Source organism: Hyla sarda, chromosome 9 (assembly GCF_029499605.1).
Source record: "Hyla sarda isolate aHylSar1 chromosome 9, aHylSar1.hap1, whole genome shotgun sequence".
Taxonomy (NCBI): Eukaryota; Metazoa; Chordata; class Amphibia; order Anura; family Hylidae; genus Hyla; species Hyla sarda.
The window spans coordinates 32,950,358-32,966,985 of record NC_079197.1 but is presented as its reverse complement, the minus strand read 5'-3'; positions in this window follow the sequence as shown (position 1 = coordinate 32,966,985).

Genomic DNA, 16,628 nt, shown 5'->3' with positions numbered 1-16,628 from the left:
AGATAGCAAAATGTTTTCAGATGTCAATATCCTCTGTTCGGAATGTAATTAAGAAATGGCAGTCATCAGGAACAGTGGAAGTTAAAGCAAGATCTGGAAGACCAAGAAAAATATCAGACAGAACAGCTCGCAGGATTGTGAGAAAAACAATTCAAAACCCACGTTTGACTGCACAATCCCTCCAGAAATATCTGGCAGACACTGGAGTTGTGGTACACTATTCCACTATAAAGAGATACTTGTACAAATATGGTCTTCATGGAAGAGTCATCAGAAGAAAACCTCTTCTATGTCCTCACCACAAAAATCAGCGTTTGAACTTTGCAAATGAACATATAGACAAGCCTTATGCATTTTGGAAACAAGTTCTGTGGACCAATGAGGTTAAAATTGAACTTTTTGGCCGGAATGAGCAAAGGTACGTTTGGAGAAGTAGGGGAACAGAATTTAATGAAAGGAACCTCTGTCCAACTGTTAAGCATGGGGGTGGATCAATCATGCTTTGGGGGTTGTATTGCAGCCAGTGGCACAGGGAACATCTCATGAGTAGAAGGAAAAATAGATTCAATAACATTTCAGCAAATTTTGGATGCTAACTTGATGCCATCTGTGAAAAAGCTGAAGTTAAAGAGGCTTCTAAAAATGAATACTGATCCTAAACACACCTCGAAATCCACGGGGGATTACATCAAGAGGTGTAAACTGAAGGTTTTGCCATGGCCTTCACAATCTCCTGACCTCAACATAATTGAAAATCTATGGATAGACCTTAAAAGAGCAGTGCGTGACAGACAGCCCAGAAATCTCAAAGAACTGGAAGACTTTTGTAAGGAAGAATGGGCAAAGATACCTCAAACAATAATTGAAAGACTCTTGGCTAGCTACAAAAAGCGTTTAAAAGCTGTTATACTTGCCAAAGGGGGCAGTACAAGATATAAACTCTGCATGGTGCTCAAACTTTTGCAGACACCATTTTTTTGTTTTCTGTTATTTTGAAAGTGGAAATGATGGAAACAATATATAACTTTTACTGACATATTATAAGAATGTCTAATCTGTAATTTGATGTATTTTGGACATTTTTCCATCTTTCCTTGGCTTCTTTATGCACATTAATACCAATTTTTACCTGGGGTGCCCAAACTTTTGATCCCCACTGTAACTGTGTTTAATGTTGCATCCCCTCAAAATCACTCACAACACACAGCCATCGATGTCCAAACCTTGGCAACAAAAGTGAGTACACCCCTAAGTGGAAATGTCCAAATTGGGCCAAATTAGCCATTTTCTTTCATCGGTGTCATGTGACTAGTTAGTGTTACAAGATCTCAGGTGTGAATGGGGAGCAGGGGCAAATTTGGTGTTATCGCTCTTTCACTTTCTAATACTGGTCACTGGAAGTTCAACATGGCACCTCATGGCAAAGAACTTTCTGAGGATCTGACAAAAAGAATAGTTGCTCCACATAAAGATTGCCTAGGCTATAAGACCCCGCTAAGACCCTGAAACTGAGCTGCAGCACGGTGGGCAAGACCATACAGCTGCTTCACAGGATAGGATCCACTCAGAACAGGCTTCTCAATGGTCAACCAAAGAAGTTGAGTGCACATACTCAGTGTCATATCCAGAGGATGTCTTTGGGGAAATAGACTTATGAGTGCTGCCAGCTTTGCTGCAGAGATTGAAGGGGTGGGGGATCAGCCTGTCAGTATTTAGACCATATGCCCCACACTGCATCAGATTGGACTGCATGGTGGCAGTGTCATGGTCTAGGGCCACATGTCATGGTCTGGGGCAACTTGAGTGCTGCTGACACAAGGTTACCATGAATGGCAACATGTGCTGTGACATACTGAAGCAGAGCATGATCCCCTCCCTTCAGAGACTGGTCAGCAGGGAGGTATTCCAACCTGAAAATGACCCCAAACACATCTTCGAGACCTTTACCCTATTAAAGGGGTATTCCGGCCTTAAGACATCTTATCCCCGTCACACCCCCTCGCACAGGCTTGCATAGCGGGGGCGTGGTGTAACACAGGGGTGGAGTCGTGACCTCACGATACTCCGGCCCCGTGGTCGTCACACAGCAGATGTCTTATTTCCGGAGTACCCCTTTAAACATCTGTAGGGCAAGCTCAAATGGCATCTGTAGGTCATCTGTAGATCTTTAACATCCACCAGCTTTATGATGTAGTCAAGGAGGAAAGGAAGAGGACTCCAGCGGCAACCTGTGAAGCTCTGGTGGACTCCATGCACAAGAGGCCTGAGGCAATCTGACAATCTAAGCATTGATTCTTTATCTTAAATTGAAAAAAAAAAAAAAAGAATGGTGCATGAATCTCTTCATTTAAAAGAATCCAGAAAAATAAGTGCATCTTGTTAACACTTTATTATATGCACATTGCACCATTTCTTAAATTTTTTTTAGATTCTTGAATGATCATTTGTGGAATAAAATGGGAATGAGCGCCTCTGCTGGGAGATTTACCATTCATGATTTTAGAAAAGCTTAATGGCAAAACCTGGAAGCAGTTATGTATGCTGTCATTGTACACTGAGGACAAGCAGAGCTTTGTGCACTGAGGACAAGCAGGGCTCTGTACACTGAGGACAAGCAGGGCTCTGTACACTGAGGACAAGCAGGGCTCTGTACACTGAGGACAAGCAGGGTCCTGTGCAATGAGGACAATCAGGGCTCTGTACACCGAGGACAAGCAGGGCTCTGTACACTGAGGACAAGCAGGTCTCTGTGCACTGAGGACAAGCAGGGCTCTGTAAACTGAGGACAAGCAGGGCTCTGTACACTGAGGTCAAGCAGGGCTCTGTACATTAAGGACAAGCAGGGCTCTGTGCATTGAGGACAAGCAGGGCTCTGTACACTGAGGACAAGCAGGGCTCTGTACACTGAGAGCTCTGCTTGTACACTGAGGACAAGCAGGGCTCTGTACACTGAGGACAAGCAGGGACTGAGGACAAGCAGGGTCCTGTGCAATGAGGACAAGCAGGGTTCTGTACACTGAGGACAAGCAGGACTCTGTACACTGAGGACATGCTGGGCTCTGTGCATTGAGGACAAGCAGGGCTCTGTACACTGAGGACAAGCAGGGCTCTGTACACTGAGGATAAGCTGGGCTCTGTGCATTGAGGACAAACAGGGCTCTGTACACTGAGGACAAGCAGATCTCTGTGCATTGAGGACAAACAGGGCTCTGTACACTGAGGACAAGCAGGGCTCTGTACACTGAGGACAAGCAGGGCTCTGTACACTGAGGACAAGCAGGACTCTGTACATTGAGGACAAGCAGGGCTCTGTGCAATGAGGACAATCAGGGCTCTGTACACTGAGGACAAGCAGGGCTCTGTACACTGAGGACAAGCAGGGCTCTGTACACTGAGGACAAGCAGGGCTCTGTACACTGAGGACAAGCAGGGCTCTGTACACTGAGGACAAGCAGGGTCCTGTGCAATGAGGACAATCAGGGCTCTGTACACCGAGGACAAGCAGGGCTCTGTACACTGAGGACAAGCAGGTCTCTGTGCACTGAGGACAAGTAGGGCTCTGTAAACTGAGGACAAGCAGGGCTCTGTACACTGAGGACAAGCAGGGCTCTGTACACTGAGGATAAGCTGGGCTCTGTGCATTGAGGACAAACAGGGCTCTGTACACTGAGGACAAGCAGGTCTCTGTGCATTGAGGACAAACAGGGCTCTGTACACTGAGGACAAGCAGGACTCTGTACACTGAGGACAAGCAGGGCTCTGTACACTGAGGACAAGCAGGGCTCTGTACACTGAGGACAAGCAGGGCTCTGTACACTGAGGACAAGCAGGGCTCTGTACACTGAGGACAAGCAGGGCTCCGTACACTGAGGACAAGCAGGGCTCTGTGCAGTGAGGTTCTGTGACATGCTATGGGCTCACACATGAGGATGATTGACAAGCCAGGAGCCTGCACAGAGCACTGCTTATCTGGCCCTCACTTACTGTATTTCAACTCCTCACAGAGACACGCAGGCAATAGCTGCAAAGACAGCTATTTCATATTTTTTCACCCAAAAATACACGCATTTTTTAACCAATGTATATTACAATTATACATGTAATGTTATTATTTATTATCTACATTACATAAAAAGTTTTTGTTGACAACAGGTACACTTTAAAGGGGTACTCCACTACCTAGCATTTGGAACATTTAGTTCCGAACGCTGGTGCGGGCTTGGGGGGCTGCCACGCCCACTCGTGATGACACGCCCCGCCCCCTCAATGTGATTCTATGGGAGGGGGCGTAGCGGCCATCACACCCCCTCCCATAGACTTGCATTGAAGAGGTGGGGCATGACATCACAAGGGACGGAGCATGACATTGCGAGGGGGCGTGGCGACCACTGAAGCCCACACCAGCATTCAGAACTAAATGTTCCGAATGCTGGGGAGTGGAGTACCCCTTTAACCCCTTAAGGACCGGGCCATTTTACACCTTAGGACCGGAGCGTTTTTTGCAATTCTGACCACTGTCACTTTAAACATTAATAACTCTGTAATGCTTTTACGTATCATTCTGATTCTGAGATTGTTTTTTCGTGACATATTCTACTTTAACATAGAGGTAGAATTTTCTGGCAACTTGCATCCTTTCATGGTGCAAAATCCCAAAATTTGATGAAAAAAATGAAAATTTAGCATTTTTCTAACTTTGAAGCTCTCTGCTTGTAAGAAAAATGGATACTCAAAATAAAAAATTTTTGATCACATATACAATATGTCTTCTTTATGTTTGCATCATAAAATTGATGAGTTTTTACTTTTGGAAGACACCAGAGGGCTTCAAAGTTCAGCAGCAATTTTCACATTTTTCACAAAATTTTCAAACTCACTTTTTTTCAGTGACCAGTTCAATTTTGAAGTGGATTTGAAGGGTCTTCATATTAGAAATATCCCACAAATGACCCCACTATAAAAACTACACCCCCCAAAATATTCAAAATGACATTCAGTAAGTGTTTTAATCCTTTAGGTGTTTCACAGGAGTAGCAGCAAAGTGAAGGAGAAAATTTAAAATCTTCATTTTTTAAACTCGCATTTCCTTGTAGACCCAATTTTAGAATTTTTGCAAGGGGTAAAAGGAGAACATTTTTACTGGTATTTGTAGCCCAATTTCTCCCGAGTAAGCACATACCTCATACGTCTATGTAAATTGTTCAGCGGGCGCAGTAGAGGGCTCAGAAGGGAAGGAGCGACAGGGGGATTTTGGAGAGAACATTTTTCTGAAATGGTTTTTGGGGAGCATGTCACTTTTAGGAAGCCCCTAGGGTGCCAGGACAGCAAAAAAAAAAAAACACATGGCATTATATTTTGGAAACTAGACCCCTTGGGGAATGTAACAAGGGGTAAAGTGAACCTTAATACCCCACAGGGGTTTCACGACTTTTGCATATGTAAAAAAAAGAAAAAATTGTACCTTAAATTCTTGTTTTTGCAAAAATTTTACATTTTTACAAAGGGTTAAAGCAGAAAATACCCCCCAAAATTTGAAGCCCAATTTCTCCCGATTCAGAAAACACCCCATATGGGGGTGAAAAGTGCTCTGCTGGCGCACTACAGGTCTCAGAAGAGGAGTAGTCTCATTTGGCTTTTTGGAAGCAAATTTTGCTCTGGGGGCATGCCGCATTTAGGAAGCCCCTATGGTGCCAGGACAGCAAAAAAAAAAAAACCACATGGTATTATATTTTGGAAACTAGACCCCTTTGGGAACGTAACAAGGAGTAAAGTGAGCCTTAATACCCCACAGGGATTTCACGACTTTTGCATATGTAAAAATATATATATATTTTTTCACAAAAATGTGGGTTTCCCCACAAATTTCACATTTTTACAAGGGTTAATAGTAGAAAAGACCCCCCAAAATGTGTAACCCCATCTCTTCTGATTATGGAGGTACCCCATAAGTGGACGTCAACTGCACTGCAGGAGCGCCACAATGCTCAGAAGAGGAGTCACATTTGCAAACTTTGCTGAAATGGGGGGGACATGTCGCATTTAGGAAGCCCCTATGGTGCCAGGACAGCAAAATACCCCCCACATGGCATACCATTTTGGAAACTAGACCCCTTGAGGAATGTAACAAGGGGTAAATTGAGCCTTAATACCCCACAGGGGTTTCACAACTTTTGCATATGTAAAAAAAAATGTTTTCACTAAAATGTGTTTCCCCCCAAATTTTACATTTTTACAAGGGTTAATAGCAGAAAATACCCCACAAAATTTGTAAATACATTTCTTTGGAGTAAGGACATACCTTAATTTTCGCTCCGCGGGTGCACACCAGGTCTTGGAGCGGGAGGTCAGTTAGGGGCCTTGAGCTTATTATAGCAGCCAGGATGTGGGACCCCCCCTCAAGGAGCGTTAATGAGGGGGGAGCACTGAGCCCTAAAATAGGGGAACACTATGGGGGACAATGGGCCGTAACTGGGGTAGACAGGTGGGGTACAGAGGCCCGTAATATGGGGTACAGTGGGCCAGAAAATAATATAATTATAAAATAGGATATGTTCCCAGAATGATGACCCAGAGCATAGCCAAAACTAAAAAAAATATGCCTGCCCCAAACCCTATGCTCTGAATCATCATTCTGGGAATGTGATGTGTGTGGCCGTCCCTAACCTGTTGCCTCAAATGCGCATCCGCTCAGATGGAGAGAGAGCGCTGCGCATTTGAGGCAACATAAAAAAGTCCCCGATGATAGTGACTCAGTGACCTATGACCCATTTCTGAAAAACACCCCCAGAGGTCTTATCAGGTTTTTTTTTTTTTAGGTTTTTTGGGGCAATTTTGTGATTTATGGGGGTTAAATTTTGGAATGTACTCTGGACTTGGTACATTGGTCAAATTATGGAAAATTAAACTGAAAAGGGAAAATTTAGGGCTCCATGGAAGTGTGATACTCCCTGAAGCAGCCTCTGCAGAGGCCCGGATTATCTGGGCAAGTGTCCCTCCGTCTCCCCTTCCTGTAACACAATCTTATTTTTTCTGGGATCGTCCCTTCTTTCCACTGGGGGGGGGGCACCTCACCTGGAAAGTGTTGGCCTGGGACGATCCTGGCGCCTATAACTCCAGACCCTTGGGAAGTCCGGCCTGATCTTTCCCAGTCAGCAAAGATCAGTATCCTTAGGACTTCTTCTTGGTACTGGAGGAATGTCCCTGTGTTGCCAGCGTACTGGGATAGTACAGAAGCGTTGTACATGGCAATCTGTACCATGTAGACCGCAACTTTTTTGTACCATGCCCGTGTTTTCCGCATGGCATTACATGGCTTGAGCACTTGATCTGAGAGATCAACTCCCCCCATATACCGATTGTAGTCCAGAATACAATCGGGCTTGAGGACCGGTCCCGCGGTACCTCGCACAGGGACAGGGGTGCTGCCGTTCCCATGAATAGTGGTGAGCATAAGGACATCCCTCTTATCCTTATACTTCACCAACAACAGGTTATCATGGGTCAGGGCACGGGACTCACCCTAGGGGATAGGCGTCTTAACAAAATTTAGAGGGAGGCCTCTCTTGTTCTTCTGCACAGTCCCACAAGCGGACGTGGATCTGGCGGAAAGGGATTTGAACAGAGGGATGCTGGTATAAAAGTTATCCACGTATACGTGGAAACCCTTATCCAGCAATGGGTGCATAAGGTAGCAAAGGATTTTCCCGCTAACACCCAAAGTGAGGGGACATTCTGGGGGTTCAATACGGGAATCTCATCCCTCATACACTCTAAACTTGAGAGTGTACCCGGAGGTACTCTCGCAAAGTTTATAGAGTTTCACGCCATACCGCGCCCGCTTCGAGGGAATGTACTGGCGGAAGATGAGTCTCCCCTTAAAACTGATGAGAGACTCATCTACCGAGAGGTCCCTGAGCGGTACGTAGGCCTCCAAAAATTTGGCCCCAAAGTGATCGATGACCGGCCTCACTTTGTAAAGCCGGTCATGGGCGGGATCACCTTGGGGTGGACATGCCGCATTATCTGCATAATGCAGGCATTTCCGAATGGGGTGTGTGAGTGGGGGGGGGGGGGTGCGGGGAAGTATGTGCTGTGTGGTGCTTGGTGTAAAAGTGTAGAACAGCAATAGAAAAAAAAAAAGCTGCGGCCAAGAAAAAAAGGGGTGGCAAACGCAGCTCCCTGAACCCCTAATAGGACCCTGGGTAAGAGATCAGACCCTAATAGGACCCTGGGGGGACCTATTAGGGGGTCAGGGGGGGATTTTTTTTTATAAAAATAAAAAATAAAAAAAAGCTGCGCCCCCCCCCAAAAAAGGGGTGGCACACGCAGCTCCCTGAACCCCTAATAGGACCCAGGGTCAGGGATCAGACCCTAATAGGACCCTGGGGGACCTATTAGGGGGTCAGGGGAGGTACTTTTTTTTTTAAACTTTTTTTTACTTTTATTTCACTTTTTTTAACCATTTAAATTCCTACCTGTCCCTAAAATGATCTCACCCTATTCTAAGGCTCCTGAGGGGGCTCCGGAGCTCCAAGGGGGGATCCACGGCTTCTTCTCCCTGCTGCACCCGCTGACTGAACGAAAAACAGCGGGTCCAGCAGCGGGAAGGAGCCGTTAACCCCTCCTCTGCCGCTCTGCTATTGGCTGGACGATCGCAGCCAATAGCAGCGTTGCTGGGGCGGTGACAGTATTGTCACCGCTCCCCAGCAACGGTAGGTGATTGGTGTTGAATTGTACACCGCCGATCACCATTTATTTCCAGGTCATCGGGTCACTTCATCGGGTCACAAGTGACCCGAATGACCCGAATGTCTGAAGATCGCTTGCGTGATCGCCGACATGCAGGGGTCCCGGGACCCGGGACCCCCCTCGGCATTTGCACGGCATGCCTGCTGAAAGATTTCAGCAGACATGCCATTCCGATCTCTGCCCAGCGCGCGGCAGAGACCGGAAATACAACAGGACATTCTCTAACGTCCTTGGGCATTAAAGCCCAGGTAGCGGGGACGTTAGAGAACGTCCTATGTCCCAAAGAGGTTAACCACCCCTTTCAAGGCCAATTTTCGTTTTTGCACTTTAGTTTTTTCCTCCTCCCCTTCTAAAAATCAGAATGCTTTCAATTTTGCACCTACAAGCCCTGAAGAGCTTGTTTTTTATGTCACCAATTGTACTTTGTCATCTTTTCTTTTTACCAAAATTTGCAGAAAAAAAAATCTGCAGAAAAAAAATACATTCAAAACGCCATTTTGTAAATTTTGGGGGCTTCCGTTTATATGCAGTGCACTTTTTAGTGAAAACGACACCTTATCTTTATTCTGTATGGCATCCGGCGTTTATTGTTTCTGGACAGCGGACAGGGGAATGCAGCAAACTGTGTTCCCCTGTCCAGTGCCCTCCGGTGTGTCCAACCATCCAGCATCATAATTGAGACACTGGATGATCGTGAACTGTCCCATTCAAATTAATGGGATCAGTTCTAGCATCAGTTTCCCTCCAGTACACGCCAAAAATACATTGAAATTGCAATTTCAATGTATTTTTATGAAAACACCTTATGTTGTTCCAATGTATGATTATGAGTAATACCATCTACCGTTATATTTGATTATTTTATGTATGATTTTAATTCATAGATGTGAAATCTCGCAGGACTACGGTCCATAAATTGTGGTGGGTGGTGGGTTCAGTCACGTTAGGCTTAAGAAAGGGAGAGATCCTGAAACATTGCCAAACAAGCTCACCTGCTGGTGAGCCTCCAGACGCTTGTCTCAGAGTGAAGCAAGGTGCGCAGCTAATATGGACACTCTAACACAGAGCTCCGGCTGGAGCATGAGAGGTTAAACCAAGGCTGCGAAGCCGTATCAGCGAACGAGCACTGGGTGAATATTTTATGTTCTTGTACACTGTTTCCAAGAAGTTTTTTGTATGAAGACAAGCATGTGAAGTAAAAGTGTTGAGATTTTGAACACAATCTTGGTCGTACGAGTGCAGTTTCTATTGAATTTTGTGATGCTGGGAAGCGTGAATACTCAGATGCACTGTGTGACACCCCATGCTGACAAACACCCATACCCTTGTACAGATTAACTCTCTCAGCACTTGACTTCACTGCACTCAGTACTGAACTCAAAAAGAGTGAACTAGCTCCTCAGGGTTTATATGGGGGAGACTCTGGAGGGGTCCCATTGGTCACTCTATAGGTCACATGGTCACTGGTACCTTCCTTGGTTACAACACATGACAACAGTATTTAAAGGCACATACCAATATATACCCATTACATTAGAGAACAGTGCTTATTAACTATTTAGGAGACAAAGATGAAAGGGGGCCCAGGGGTCACTGAAATAGAGTCCTCCTGACAGGGCAGCAATGGTACAGGGGTACAACTCCTGCACTGGGCCCCCACAAGTACCTGCGCTGGACTTCCTACTTCTTTCCTGTAACTATGTGGGTGTCGGTTCACAACAGTCCAGGCTCGTTTTCTTGCTAAGGGGTGAGCTAAAGCTTCACAGTTTTCTTTCTATAGTTGTAGCCTTCAATTGTGCTTCCAAACATTAGTAACAAAGACCCTTATCAATGAGTTAATTACCTACCTACTTTATAGGTGGTCAACCTATCTTTAATTTGGGGGCACAAATGATTCCCATTTTGTAGATAGCTAGATCACTCATTTAATAGGTAGGAAGGCTGCAATTAGGTAGCTGGGTTTTCATTGAAAGAAAGTTATTGCATAGGTACCTCAGCTGTTGCCTATAAGGTCCTGATACTAGTGTCTCATCTCTTTTTTGCTAGTTTGGTGGGTAGCCCTGGATAACAGCCAATGGAAAGGAGCAGCCCATTTGCCATTTGACGGAAATGCCAGATGGGCAGTCTAGCCCTGCTGCTCACGTTAGAAGTATATTTCACAAATGTTTCCAGACATACTGTATATGTTAAACATAGTTCACAAATGTAATGTAAATTCATACTATTTAGACTATAACTAGGATCACCTGTAGTTTGTGGGGACAGTTTTTAACATAACAAACAATAAGGCTGGGTTCACACCACGTTTTGTTAAATATGGTTACCGTATACGGCTGGGAGGAGGGGGGGGGGCGGGGCTTAATCGCGGTGCCCGCACTCAGCTGTATTCGGGAACTGTATTTAATGTATGTCTATGAGTCGACCGGAGTGAACCGCAGCCTCCGGTCGGCTTCGCTTTCGTCCGTATGCGGTTTCCCGACCGCAGGCAAAAACGTGGTCGACCGCGTTTTTGCCTACGGTCGGGAAACCGCATACGGCCGAAAACGAAGCCGACCGGAGGCTGCGGTTCACTCCGGTCGGCTCATAGATATACATTAAATACGGTTCCCGAATACGGCTGAGTGCGGGTGCCGCGATTAAGCCCCGCCCCCTCCTGCCAGCCGTATACGGGAACCGTATTTAACAAAACGTGGTGTGAACCCAGCCTAATTTAGATATTACATACATTTATATGCAGAAACTGTGGGTAGAAGCTCTAGTAAACTAAATGATTTGTCCTTAAATGGGCACTCTCATTAAAACTAATCTTTGCTATTGCACTCCTTATGGTAAATAAAACAACTTTCTTTACTTTGTTAAAAAAAAAAAAAGTTTTCTGTTTTATTTATGTTTAAAAAATCTGCCACTAGGTGTCTCACTACTTGTCCAGAGCACATTTTCCCCCATCTTTTGCACAGACTTTGGGCTCCTGCTGGCCGGGCAGAAGTCCAAAATCAGGAAATGCAGTCTGGAGTGCTGAGAGGGATGTGTGCAGCCTTAGCCAATCATAGCTCATCTCACACTGAACTGCTCTGAGCTATGTGTAGCAGAGTGAGGGAGGAAGTTTTCCCCTGTATGGCTTCAGATAATGTCACACCTGCTGGGGAATTCCCCTTCCCATTTTGTGAATCTGACTGAGCAGAAAATACAGAGCAATATCAAGGTAGAAAACGAAAAAATAATAAAAATAAAGGCGGGGGATGGTTTATCGCGATGGGGGTGGTGAACTGGGAGGATTATAAAATTTAACAAGATCATGATGGGTACTCTTTAAATGTGACTCACCCTATCACCCCCATTTCATGGTGTGCCCCTTATAACTATATCGGGAAATATACATTGCTGTGGTTGTCAGTATGTGATGATTTAACCAAATCTATAGCGATGATTCAGTGAACTGTAACTGTTCCTGTTACGTGATTGACTGGAATTATAAAAGAAACACAATTAAACATCCAATTTCTTCCCAGAGCCAAATAGAATCCAAGATATAATACTTTGCTTTGGAAAGAATTTACTTTTAAACCACATGCAATATATATGAGTCATGTCAAGCTGCTTAACCCTCAGCGTGAAGGCTGCACCCTCCTTCATCTGACCCCATGCATGGAACTCGGAAGTAACTTCATTTCCTGTCTGGGGAGCCATGTTACTCAGCAATCATTGTTAGAGGGGGGGGGGGGGGGGTCAAGTCTTTATGAAGGTCTCTGCTTGCTGTATGTTATAAATTCATCCCTGATTTACAAAAAAAAAATTCCTTGGATGTGAATAGAGGTTCTTCAGAGTGGAGATAAGGCTGATCACTGAAGATGGGTGCAGCTGGTGCTCATCATACTTAGAAATATCATGTATGAATAGTGATACTTTACCCCTTGTCAACTTTCTTATCTATTCTGTGGAGTATTACAAATTATATATATATATATATATATATATATATATATATATATATATACAGTGGTCCCTCAACATACGATGGTAATCCGTTCCAAATGGACCATCGTTTGTTGAAACCATCGTATGTTGAGGGATCCGTGCAATGTAAAGAATAGGACAGTGGTCTACAACCTGCGGACCGCCAGATGTTGCAAAACTACAACACCTAGCATGCCCGGACAGCCAACGGCTGTCCGGGCATGCTGGAAGTTGTAGTTTTGCAACATCTTGAGGTCCGCAGGTTGAATACCACTGGTATAGGAAGTTGTACTCACCTGTCCTCGCCGCTCCGGACCATCAGCGCTCGTCACCGCTGCCCGGGATGTCACCCTCCATCGCTGACGCCGCGTCCCCGGGGTGTCCCCGATGCTCCGGCAAGGCCTCTACTTTCCCGGCATCGTCGCTCTCACGTCGCCGCCATCACGTCGTTACGCACATTGCTCCTATTTGATGAGGGGACGGCGTGCGCAGCGACGTGATGACGACGATGGAGAGCGCCGACGATGCAGGGGATCCCGAAGAGGACACACTGGAGCCCCGAGGACAGGAAAGTGATGGTCAGCGGACCACGCGGGGCACTGTAAACGGCTATCCGGTGGTAGCAGTCTGCGCTGGCGGATAGCCGTTTATGCAATGGCCCCGACATACAAAAGCATCGTATGTTGGCCTCTGAGAGGCCATCGCATGTTGAAATGATCGTATGTCGGGGCCATCGTAGGTCGGGGGGGGGGGGGGGTCACTGTATATATATATATATATATATATATATATCCCTGACTTTCTAAAAAGTATAAGTATTGTAAGACCAATCATGATATATAGCCTAAAGTTAAAGCTACTGTACAGTACATATTACTCTTTATATCTGAACCTATGTATAACTGCAAGTTCTGATTCTGCTATCCTTAAAAAATATCCAGTTAGGAAACCCATTTCATATATCCTATTATTGACGGAGTTAATAGAGAGAGATCCTTTGTTTAGAATCCTCATCTCTTGGTCAGAGTAGAGAGAGACCTGTCCTCTCCTGCATTATTTTGCCAGTGTTGGCACCAAAAGGAAACTGAGAACACTTGGTGCCAGGCTTTCTCATAGTCTACAGCTGAAAGTAATTTACCAAAAATCCCCAGAGGATCTCAGGTACAACAACAATTTTTCAACACTCCACTTTAGAGATAAACCCCTCAAGGTAAACCCTAAACTAAAGATCCCCCCAAATTAATTAATAAAACTTAGATTTTATTTCTCTAAAGTTAAAAAGTTGTGAAGAAATAAAAACTAAGTTTTATTAATTAATTTGGGGGGATCTTTAGTTTAGGGTTTACCCTGAGGGTTTTATCCCTAAAAGAGTGTTGAAAAATACTAAGGGGTGCCGACAAAGGGGAACTCTAGCCAAAAACTGTGATATAAAGGAAGTTCTTCAGTTTGGAAGATCTGTATATATTGCAATGTTTACTCTTTAGCCAGGAATACTCATACCAACTATAGATTCAATAATAGTAATAATAATCATCATAATATGATCATTTATCTTCTTTCCTACTTCTTATATTCTTCTTCTGCTTTCTTCTTAAAGGGGGTTCTCCCCAACCCTGTTATAATTTTCCCTTAGCTATATAAATATCACAAAGTGACCCTTTGCTGGGATCCCTAACAATCAGCTTTAGTGTGAAAAGACTCCATACAAAAGAGAAAAAAAATCAGCTGAACCCACCGATTTTGGGCCAACTCTACACCACCAGATGAAGTCAGGGGAGAGAAGATTCAACATGTTGGATTTCAACTGCCCAATCTTTTAGTTTTTTTAAGATTTCACCATTGGAGTCTGGGAACAGTTTATACCACCCACCTACATTTGCATTTAGAACACATGAACATGTGTTTATGTGTATGGGGGGATCAGGAGAGAGAGAACTGTTCTTTTGCCCACCAGCTATTGACGTATGGACATCTTAGGGGGATATTTATCAAAGGATTTAGACTGGTTTTTCCCATCTAAATTTGTCGCACAGAAAGTTGCAGTCTAAATATGTGCGATTTTTGCTCTAGAGGATTTTTAGAACATGATGCATTCTAGTCTATTTTAGACGGAAATGCATTGGAAAATGCATTGGTGCTGAATTTATCAAAAGCGACTTTTCAGCGATGGCTGAAAGTACGCCGAAATGTCAGACCATGTTGGAGCAGGTTTAAATACAGTCTAAAGCATAGATCATGAAGTCTGTGCGCAGAATTTATCAAGAGCCGTGCGACTTTTGATAAATTAGGCGCACAATAGACCAGCCAAACACTCTGTAGTTTGGTCTATATTGATGCGGGACATAGACAGCTTTGATAAATATCCCCCTTAGTGTTTAAATTCCATGCAGTGCCACCACAGGTTAAACTGAGCATTACACGGGACCCATTGAAATCAACGGTATGTCTGTGTAATGTAGAACAGGTCAGGTCCTCCAGGACAAGAGATACGCTTTTACTCAAAGAGAAAAGGATCTTGACTAGTAGGCGTCTCCAATTACCTCACAATTTCATACTAGGGTGAATAAAAATGTGTATTTTAACCCAAACAATGCTTTTAATTGTTTGTTGATTAGAAAATAGTTTTCTTTCCTATCAGAGGTAGGTTGGACAGCGATGTCCTGTGTTTTGATGGTCAATGGAGCATGTCCCTAATTTATATGGCCAGATTTGAGCTTCAAATCTAATACAATAATACATCAACATGTAAATAATTTTGTACAAGCTTGACTATTGAGCACCACTATTGTTTTGCAGAGACTTGATATTTTCATGATTTATTGTTAATCCTCTCATAGGCAGCTGTCCAACAGTTTAGGTGTACACAGATCAGTCCCTTAAGATAAACTGTATATTGAGTTGTGGTAATATAGGTACATTGATTGGCAAAATATGTTTCTTGCTTAACAAAAACTCTGTATATATATATATATATATATATATATATATATATATATATATATATATGAGTTGTGCTTTATGCCTCAGCAATTTTATGGGTATTCCTGCCTATATAATTGTTGGTTTAACAATTTGGAATAAAGTTTGTAATATTTTGGAATCAATGTTAAATCAACCAAATTGTTAAACCAACAATTATATAGGCAGGAATACCCATAAAATTGCTGAGGCATAAAGCACAACTCATATATATATATATATATATATATATATATATATATATATATATATACAGAGTTTTTGTTAAGCAAGAAACATATTTTGCCAATTAATGTACCTATATTACCACAACTCAATATACAGTTTATCTTAAGTGTTTTCTGAATGCACACCATGTTTGGTTTTCATTTAAAGGGGCACTCTGATGGAAAAAATGTTTTCAAATCAACTGTTGCCAGAAAGTTAAACACATTTGTAAATTACTTCTATTTAAAAAATCTTTAGCCTCCCAGTACTTATCAGTTGCTGTATGCTCCACAGGAAGTTGTTTAGTTCTTTCCAGTCTGACCACACTGCTCTCTGCTGCCACCTCTATCCGTATCAGGAACTGTCCAGAGTAGGAGAGTTTCACTTTGGGGATTTGCTCCTATTCTGGACAGTTCCTGACATGGACAGAGGTGTCAGCAGAGAGAACTGTGGTCAGACTGGAAAGAACTACACAACTTCCTCTGGGGCATACAGCAGCTGATAAGTACTGGAAAGATTAAAATTTTTAAATAGAAATAATTTACAAATCTGTTTAACTTTCTGCCACCAGTTGATTTGAAACATTTTTTTCTTCCAATGTATCCTTTTAATGGTAAACATATGCAACTCTATAGGCATACATTCTGCATGCACTATATTAACTTGGCACATAGTGAACAATTAACCATAATGTTAAAATATTTCCCATAAATTTTCTAATGATTCCACAGATCGATTTT